This window comes from Neoarius graeffei, chromosome 9 (genome assembly GCF_027579695.1).
Source record: "Neoarius graeffei isolate fNeoGra1 chromosome 9, fNeoGra1.pri, whole genome shotgun sequence".
Taxonomy (NCBI): domain Eukaryota; kingdom Metazoa; phylum Chordata; class Actinopteri; order Siluriformes; family Ariidae; genus Neoarius; species Neoarius graeffei.
The window spans coordinates 65,481,120-65,492,078 of NC_083577.1; positions in this window are offsets into that span (position 1 = coordinate 65,481,120).

Consider the following 10,959-nt stretch of genomic DNA (forward strand, 5'->3'; position numbering starts at 1 on the left):
CACCCATACACCTTAAAGAGTTGGTTAGTACTGGGACAGGAGACTGCCTGGGAAGACCAGATTCTAGCATGAGAGGGACTTTGACTTTTTTAGTATTATCCTAGGTTCAAATGATTTGATTTTGATGTTGATAATATGTGGCTTGACGGAGGTATGCACTCTACCGAGTGCCCTTCTAGTTCCTACAGTTATTATTGTTGGTAGGACCTGCCCATTCATTTTATTAATGAACTTAGATGCTCCTGTTACCCAAAATATAAACAAACTTAAACCAGAGTGAACCTAATCAGGATAGCACATTTACTAAAGATGAATGAATGAACATTGTAAACGCATCATACACCATATTATCATGACAAAAAATGGGGGAATCCATGGCCTGATGGTTAGAGAAGCAGCTTTGGGACCAAAAGGTTGTCAATTTGATTCCTTGGACCAGCAGGAATGGCTGAAGTGCCCTTGAGCAAGGCACCTAACCCCTAACTGCTCCCCAGGCTGCTCTGGGTATGTTGCATGTCGCTCTGGATCAGAGCGTCTACTGAATGCTATTAATGTAATGTAATGTAATGTAAATCAGTGTAGATTTTCTTTGTCCCGTGAGCGTCATATCTGACCACCTGCTACTGCCTGCATGACAGGAAGAAAACGCTCACTCCTGCACCTTCTTTATTGGGTCCTACAGGATGCCAGTCTCAGTGCACACCTATAGCTTCTACTTAGGTTGTCTTAACCAAATCGCATTGAAATGTATATTTATGCATTACGCTCTTATCCAAAGAAACGTATGATCTGATCAGATGAGGCTTTAGAACTCCTGCTCAAGGTCATAACAGTGACAGCTTGTAGTACCAGGATTGATAATCTTCCAATCTCTAGTCCAGATCTACTGACTGCTGAGCCACCACTTCCTTTACTGCCTTTACCTTTCCTAAATGTACTACTTTTGGACATTGTAGTTTTAATTAGAGCAGAACAGATATTTTATCAAGGCAAAAGGTTTTAAGCTTAACACTTAGTCTTTGACAAGTTTTTAATTCATTACCAGGTTGCAGTAAGATATACCGGTATTTCTGCTACTGAGATTTTGGATGACTTGTTTTGGATTGATTGTTTTATCGCTCCTTAAGAGATTATTGTCCTGTTCACAGATTGACAAACTAATAAACCAGAAATGAACCCAGTAACAGAATGACCACAGAGGGTAGAAAAAAAATAACGAGTATGAAGTATATTTGGCTTCCCTGAACTAAAGCTGTATGAAGAAACCATTTGTCTTTCTTACTGTGGGTTCTCTAACGCTAGACAGCAGACAGGCACATGATTAGAGCTAATGAGAGAGGCATCTGAGGTGAGTTTAGCTTCTTGCAATGCGAGGAGATGGTAGGCTGGTGAAAACCCTGCACTCCACACGTCCCCACACACACACACACGTCCCCTTTAACAGAAACCCGAGCTCTTCAGCATCGTTCTGAGCTTCAAGGAATGTTTCTGCACATGCAAAAATATAGCCCTATTATAATGCAGCTATAAATATTTTTAAACAGCTTACAAAAATCAACATTTGGCACATGCACACAGTCACCATCTAAGGTTACATTGGAATTGTTTTGCGTGTTTTTTTTGTGCAAAGGTAACCCAGCTGCGTACCATTGCATTAAACCATAATTATATCTATAAAATGCTAAATTCAAAGGTTTTTCCAAAGACCTTTAAAAACTATTGAAAAAAAAATGCCCTGCACATAATGTTCAAAATATTTGAATTCACTTTGCTCATAACGTCCAACGATACATATAAATATATGAATATGTCGAAATAAACTATGAAGCTGAATGTTTCACTTGGATTGTTGTATTAGCAAAGCTGGAAAATCAATGCATTAATAATCCAGACATGCCAAGATTATTAAATAAAAACAAACACCTATATGTTGCTTGAGGCAAAATGAATGACATTGACATTTCTATTATTTTTCATATTCTGCTCTGGCCTTTGTTTCACTGAGCAGCTCCATTTCTGTTTTCTAGGCTTATCACTTTTCAACAATACGGAAATAAAATATTCATTTCATACAGAGTCAGAAAGCAATAAATACTCCAAAAGCTCAGCAACATTCAGCGTTTACTCTGCATCTTCTGACGCAATTGAATTATGGCACCCAGCAGCAACAATTCAGCACTTGTTCAACTCATTTATCTTATTCCATTTCTTATTAATTTAATGACATGTTTACACATATCAGCATGACAAGGTGATTACCGGTTGACCTATTTGCATGTGTCTGATTGACAGTGTCAGTACACCGATAAGCTTTTGGAGTGTTTCTCCGTGATGGTGAAAAAAAAAAAATTCCCAGAATGAGATTCATATGAACACAATGGGTGTTCTGTCAGACCCGAGTACACATAATGAGCATGACCGCGCTGTGCTTTAATTGTGTACACTTTGCTGCCAGGCAACTATTCAAACTTTATTGTAAACGTTCTATAGGCCTTTTTCAGCCTCAGACTAATGCTATTGTTGGCTCGATGTGTAATGTCCAATGGTAGTTCATGCACTCAAGCCCTTCTCTTCAAAGGCACCAAAGGCAGAGGCAGCCCACCAAAAACTACACATTTTCCTTGAATCACATGAAATTGCTCATAACGGTATTGGAACAAAGGACTTTGCTTGTTTCCTGCAATACTCCTGGGAATTTAGGCACAGATCAGCGGAATGACATTGTTTCAGTTTTAGCACAGCACACAAGCAATTGTTAAATAAGCACAACATTTATTTTTTGTTCAAAAATATTCTCCTTTGGAATTTGCTTGTAAGAAGTAAAACCAATGTTTTATTTGATATCTGTTTTGATTTGAGAATTAGACACTGATTTCCCTGAAAAACAACAACAATAACAACAACCACAACATTGATGCCTTAATAACTATAATTATTTTTAAATCTGCTCAACAAAACATTAGGTTACTGAATTCTACTATATTTGTAGTCTTGATAGTGTGTGCATTTTATTCTGACGTCTTTATCAGCTGATGTGATTTTAGATGAAAATGGGTGTTTAAATAATTAAAATTGAAATATAAATGTCATTAAAGCCAATATATATATATATATATATATATATATATATATATATATATCGGGTGGCATGGTGGTGTAGTGGTTAGCGCTGTCGCCTCACAGCAAGAAGGTCCGGGTTCGAGCCCAGCGGCCAACGAGGGCCTTTCTGTATGGAGTTTGCATGTTCTCCCCGTCTCCACGTGGGTTTCCTCCGGGTGCTCCGGTTTCCCCCACAATCCAAAGACATGCAGGTTAGGCTAACTGGTGACTCTAAATTGACCGTAGGTGTGAATGTGAGTGTGAATGGTTGTCTGTGTCTATGTGTCAGCCCTGTGATGACCTGGCGACTTGTCCAGGGTGAACCCCGCCTTTCGCCCGTAGTCAGCTGGGATAGGCTCCAGCTTGCCTGCAACCCTGTAGAACAGGATAAAGCGGCTAGAGATAATGAGATGAGATGAGATATAAACGTTATTAAAGCCAGGACAAGACATTACTTACATAAACCATTTTTATCTGGTCTGTACTTTGGATACGTTAATACTTATACAATAATATATATATAGTGGGCGGCACGGTGGTGTAGTGGTTAGCACGGTTGCCTCACAGCAAGAAGGTTCTGAGTTCGAACCCAGCGGCCGGTGAGGGCCTTTCTGTGTGGAGTTTGCATGTTCTCCCCGTGTCTGCGTGGGTTTCCTCTGGGTGCTCCGGTTTCCCCCACAGTCCAAAGACATGCAGGTTAGGTTAACTGGTGACTCTAAATTGACCGTAGGTGTGAATGTGAGTGTGAATGGTTGTCTGTGTCTATGTGTCAGTCCTGTGATGACTTGGCGACTTATCCAGGGTGAACCCTGCCTTTTGCCCGTAGTCAGCTGGGATAGGCTCCAGCTTGCCTGCAACCCTGTAGAACAGGATAAAGTGGCTACAGATAATGAGATGAGATGAGATATAAACGTTATTAAAGCCAGGACAAGACATTACTTACATAAACCATTTTTATCTGGTCTGTACTTTGGATATGTTAATACTTATACAATAACTTATATAGTGGGCGGCACGGTGGTGTAGTGGTTAGCACGGTCGCCTCACAGCAAGAAGGTTCTGGGTTCGAACCCAGTGGCCGGTGAGGGCCTTTCTGTGTGGAGTTTGCATGTTCTCCCTGTGTCTGCCTAGGTTTCCTCCGGGTGCTCCGGTTTCCCCCACAGTCCAAAGACATGCAGGTTAGGCTAATATGGGACGGCCTTGGGCTGAGGTGCCCTTGAGCGAGGCACCTAACTCCCAACTGCTCCCCGGGCGCTGTTAGCATGGCTGCCCACTGCTCTGGGTGTGTGTATGTGCTCATTGCTCACATGTGTGTTCACTGCTTCAGATGGGTTAAATGCAGAGAGGAAATTTCACAAGTGTGTGATGAATAAAGTTGTGCTTGCTTGCTTACCTAATAATACAATAATAACAATATTTTAACTCATGTGTTCAGACAAATATAAACATTCTTGGACTTGGTTATGTAACTCCTTACATATATAGAGGATATTACACGGTTGCACGAAGAAATGAAGGATATCTTTGAGTAGTGAACATGTTCATGAGCGAGCGAAGCGAAGGAGTGAAAATATTTTCAACACGACAAGATAAACTTCATATCTTCACGCCACTGTGTAATGTTCTCTATATTATAGGGACAGATCCACAAATAAATAAATAAATGCACATTAATCAAAAGAATTTTAATTTTGATCCAGGTCGCCATTTTGACAACGCGCATCAAGTCAGCGGGAAAACACTGGGAGTGACGTCATCGGAGTGAAATATCGGAAAATATGTCACTCAGATCCGCGATGTATTTCGTATAAAAAATACAAGTTTTTCAGCACGAGAAGATAAACTCCATATCTTCAAGCTAACGTGTGAGTTTCTTTTTATTATAGAGGTACATTCACAAACAAAAAGTATCCAAATTTATCAAAACAATTCATCAATTTCCTCACGAGTGACATATAGAGATTTATGTCACGGTTTTGGTTCTCCTTGTCCCAGATGTAGCTCATATGAAAAATACGAGTGGCATATTTCCCAGTAAAACACTCATGTCCATTTCCATCCATCCATTATCTGTAGCCGCTTATCCTGTTCTACAGGGTCGCCTGCAAGCTGGAGCCTATCCCAGCTGACTATGGGCGAAAGGCAGGGTACACCCTGGACAAGTCGCCAGGTTATCGCAGGGCTGACACAGAGACAAACAACCATTCACACCTACGGTCAATTTAGAGCCACCAATTAACCCAACTTGCATGTCTTAAAGTGCCATTCCACCATTGGATGTATTCTTTGGCATAAAATACAATATATTTTATGACAACATGACTAGACAGAGAAATCTTTTAGCTTCAAAATGATATATCAAACATAATTTTTTGACAACATCAAGTATATTAATTTTGCGACCAAAGTCACCTACCCTTTTAATTTCCGCGCAGTAGTGAAACGTGATGTCATCGGCAGGTTCCCCTTCTTGTGTACCACGTCACATGTGACGTGGCACAGATTATCAGCAATGGTGGATAGGACGCGATTTCCACTTGTCGATTGCTGTGCTGATATTCACCATCGACCGTCTCCTTTGGGCATCACTTGCTATTTTCCTTCGCTTCTTTTCCGAAGCTGACAATCGCGTTCTATCCGCCATTGCTGATAATCTGTGCCACATCACACGTGACGTGGTACACAAGAAGGGGAACCTGCCGATGACATCACGTTTCACTACCGCGCGGAAATTAAAAGGGTAGGTGACTTTGGTCGCAAAATTAATATACTTGTCGTTGTCAAAAAATTATGTTTGATATATCATTTTGAAGCTAAAAGATTTCTCTGTCTAGTCATGTTGTCATAAAATATATTGTATTTTATGCCAAAAAAATATATCCAATGGTGGAATGGCACTTTAAGACTGTGGGGGAAACTGGAGCACCCAGAGGAAACCCACACAGACATGGGGAGAACATGCAAACTCCGCACAGAAAGGCCCTCGCCAGCCGCTGGGCTCGAACCCAGGACCTTCTTGCTGTGAGGCGACAGCGCTAACCACTACACCCCCGTGCCGCCCTCACGTCCATTTAATATATGTTTATTTCTGTATTTGGACACAGCTTGAATGTTAATTGTGCATTATTCACTTGCGCATGCTTGTAACAATGCTGTTCCTTCTCAGTTCTCATTGTCAATATACACTGTCTCACAGCCGTCTAGATCCAGATCAAAGCTTGATGTCACATAACCCTGGAGGAGATGTGCCTGCAAAGATAATACGCTATTCTTCACTTGTTTCTGTGTCTGTCCTTATCTTAAAAAGCATCTCCAATAAAATGATAAAATTTAAAACACCAGTCTAATTAGCAAAAACAATCACTTCTCTAAAGATTGGACTCGCATGGGTATCATTTATTCTGTTCTGTAACAGTTTATGGACGGAGTAATCTTTGTATAGTCACGAGCAAGGCCCTGTTTAGAGTTATATGCTCTTTTGTATAAATGGCTCAATCCACACAAAGTCAACATGTCGTAAAACAATGCTCAGTGTTCCACCCTTCTGCTTTGGTGTTATACAGCTGTGACTATTTCACACAAAGTCCAGCATGCTCTATTCCATAATCCGTTCCAACAAAACACTCCTTCTTTCCATTTTGTAAGAAAATAAATAAAAACTGTTAGTTTGATATTTATGGTCAACAATATTGTCCCGGAAGCTGAATTGTATATTTATGGTTTATTAAGAGAAAATCAATCATGTCTCGGTGACTGAAAAACAGCATATTATCCTACCCTTTAGCCTGATCAATAATTTAAAGAGAAGGATAAGCCGTGCTTGAAAACTGACATGTGCATATGCACTTTAAAAAGTGACTAATCGTTGTCAGAAACATTAAGCATGATTTTCTCTCACTGGAGTGTAAAATTGGAATTTAGGGGGAAAAAATTATTTTAGTTCATCTACTGTATGTCATGGCACTGGTTTCAGCAGCAGTTGCAGAAAGGCTGGACTGAGAGAATATGTGGGCAGAAGATGAAACAGGTTCAGAAATACTGTATCATGCCTATAGGCAACATATTAGATCAGCTCCACCCATGAAATGTCTCAGGATTGATTTGGACTGTGCCCTCTGGTATAAAACACACACACACACACACACACACACACACACACACACACACACACACACACACACACACACACACACACACTTGTACTTCTATCGCTGTGGGGACTCTTGTTAACATAACGCATTCCCTAGTCCCTTACCCTAACCTTAACCATTGCAACTAAATGCCCAACCTCAACCCTTACCCTAACCCTAACGTAAACCTATTTCTAACACAAACCATTTCATGAAGTCTTAACCCTCAAACAGCCCTTTGAATATGTCAGGACCAGCCAAAAGTGTCCTAAATGTGTTTAAAAAATGTATTCCGGTCTTCAATATGTGGTACACACACACACACACACACACACACACACACACACACACACACACACACACTCTTGTACTTCTATCTCTGTGGGGACTCTCATTAACGTAACCTTAACCGTTGCAACTAAATGCCTAACCTCAACGCTTACCCTAACCCTAATGTAAACCTATTTCTAACACGAACCATATAACGAAGTCTTAACCCTCAAACAGCCCTTTGAAGACGTTAGGACCAACCAAAAGGGCCCTAAATGTGTTAAAAAATGTATTCCGGTCCTCAATATGTAGTATACACACACACACACACACCACAAATCTGTTAGTTTATATGAGTTTAAAGTTTTGAAAAGAATCACCTGAATTAGCAATACATCTGATAATATCTATCTATCTATCTATCTATCTATCTATCTATCTATCTATCTATCTATCTATCTATCTATCTATCTATCTATCTATCTATCTATCTATCTACCTATTATGGCACAAACAACTCATCAGCTGCAGAAAGAAAAGGATCAGACTGCTAGAGATACAGGCTGCATGCCATCATCCTCACAGCAAATCCCCAATGTGGAAATAACACCTACAGTGTTTATATAAGACCAGCTGGACACTGAAGAATACTGTAAGATTTAATTCAACACAGGGGAGTCATTCGGCTGTGATATTGGGCATTTTTAAAAAATTATTATTATTATTATCATTATTATTATTTTTTAAGCAAATCGATCACAGTTGTTTATTCTAATCAGCAGTGTGGAACCAGTGTTTCACCTGGACAGCTGGCAGAAGCGAGCCATGTAATGACCAGGGGAATTTATAGCATGCACACACACACACGCGCGCGCACACACACACACAGGAGCATTGAAAAAAAAAACCAGAAACCACCGCAGTTGTCAAAAAGGCAGCCTTGAAAAGCACAAACTTCAGCTATGACGTGAAAACAGTCACATTTTGTATGATTTCTGCTTCCAACCAAAATGCCCAGAGTGCATTATGAGTGAGTCCAGTAGAGCAGGAGAGCTCCGTGCATACTCAGTATCCTGTATCCTACCTTGGTGTGCAGGTAGGGCGGGTAATAGTAGGAGTATTGAGGGTACATCTGCCTCCACACTCTGCCCATCAAGATCCAGGAGGGACGCACACTTCTGCTGCGCTCTGTCCACGGGGCCAAAGCACACCGCCGTCCCGTCCACAGCTCTCAGCTCAGCTCGGAGAGCTCAGCAGCAGCACTGTGCGACACACACACACACACACACACACACACACACACACACACAGAGAGAGAGAGAAAGAGAGAGAGAGAGATTCCGGTTAAAATGTTAGATGGAGTGATAGATGATGGTGCAGCTTATATTCTATATCATTCTTCATGTGTTTAAAAAAAATCAAAGCAAAACAAACACAAACATATACAATCAGGATGCAAAAATGAATGTTCTTATTGTCTGAATCCACTAATAAAAACTTTAATCCCCAAAGAAAGTCAAGACATTGAGGGCTTTGTTAAAAATTACTAAATCATTATACTAGCAAACTTGACAGTACCAATCTGATGTTGAGTATTAATATCAGAACCAGAAACACTGTATCGGTATTTGATTGACATAGCTATTTATCCATCCATCCAGCCATCCATTATCTGTAGCCGCTTATCCTGTCCTACAGGGTCGCAGGCAAGCTGGAGCCTATCCCAGCTGACTACGGGCGAAAGGCGGGGTACACCCTGAACAAGTCGCCAGGTCATCACAGGGCTGACACACTGAGACAAAGAACCATTCACACTCACATTCACACCTACGGTCAATTTAGGTGGTGTTTACATTAGACCGTATCCGTCTCGTTTTCGTCGCGGATGCACTGTCCGTTCACATTAAAACGCCGGGAAACGACTCCACAGGCGGAACAACTTGAATCCGCCAGGGCCCACGTATTCAATCCATTACGTATCTGATCCGGTGCTGTGTAAACATTGAGGAACGAGGATACGCTGTGCTGAGCTCTAGCTGACGTCGTCATTGGACAACGTCACTGTGACATCCACCTTCCTGATTCGCTGGCGTTGGTCATGCCACGTTGGTCATGTGACGCGACTGCTGAAAAACGGCACGGACTTTCACTTCCTGCTATTTGTCCCGAATCACTGCTCGTGCGCTTCACTCGCGCGCTCTGTGAGCTGCGCAGGGCCGGAGTGCGCACCCTCCAGAGGGCACTCGCTGTTCAGGGCGGAGTGATTTGGAGCGCAGGATGCCTGCGGAGCCGAGCGTATCCGTGTATTGGCATTGCTGTGTGCACGCGAATCGTGTATTGGCATTGCTGTGTGCACGCGAATCGTTTTAAAAACGTTAATCTGATGATCTGCTGATATGGTCTAATGTACAGTGGGGCAAAAAAGTATTTAGTCAGCCACCAATTGTGCAAGTTCTCCCACTTAAAAAGATGAGAGAGGCCTGTAATTTTCATCATAGGTACACTTCAACTATGAGAGACAGAATGAGAAAAAAAATCCAGAAAATCGCATTGTCTGATTTTTAAAGAATTTATTTGCAAATTATGGTGGAAAATAAGTATTTGGTCAATAACAAAAGTTCATCTCAATACTTTGTTATATACCCTTTGTTGGCAATGATAGAGGTCAAACGTTTTCTGTAAGTCTTCACAAGGTTTTCACACACTGTTGCTGGTATTTTGGCCCATTCCTCCATGCAGATCTCCTCTAGAGCAGTGATGTTTTGGGGCTGTCGCTGGGCAGCATGGACTTTCAACTCCCTCCAAAGATTTTCTATGGGGTTGAGATCTGGAGACTGGCTAGGCCACTCCAGGACCTTGAAATGCTTCTTACGAAGCCACTCCTTCGTTGCCCGGGCGGTGTGTTTGGGATCATTGTCATGCTGAAAGACCCAGCCACGTTTCATCTTCAATGCCCTTGCTGATGGAAGGAGGTTTTCACTCAAAATCTCATGATACATGGCCCCATTCATTCTTTCCTTTACACGGATCAGTCGTCCTGGTCCCTTTGCAGAAAAACAGCCCCAAAGCATGATGTTTCCACCCCCATGCTTCACAGTAGGTATGGTGTTCTTTGGATGCAACTCAGCATTCTTTCTCCTCCAAACACAACAAGTTGAGTTTTTACCAAAAAGTTCTATTTTGGTTTCATCTGACCATATGACATTCTCCCAGTCCTCTTCTGGATCATCCAAATGCTCTCTAGCAAACTTCAGACGGGCCTGGACATGTACTGGCTTAAGCAGGGAGACACGTCTGGCACTGCAGGATTTGAGTCCCTGGCGGCATAGTGTGTTACTGATGGTAGCCTTTGTTACTTTGGTCCCAGCTCTCTGCAGGTCATTCACTAGGTCCCCCCGTGTGGTTCTGGGATTTTTGCTCACCGTTCTTGTGATCATTTTGACCCCACGGGGTGAGATCT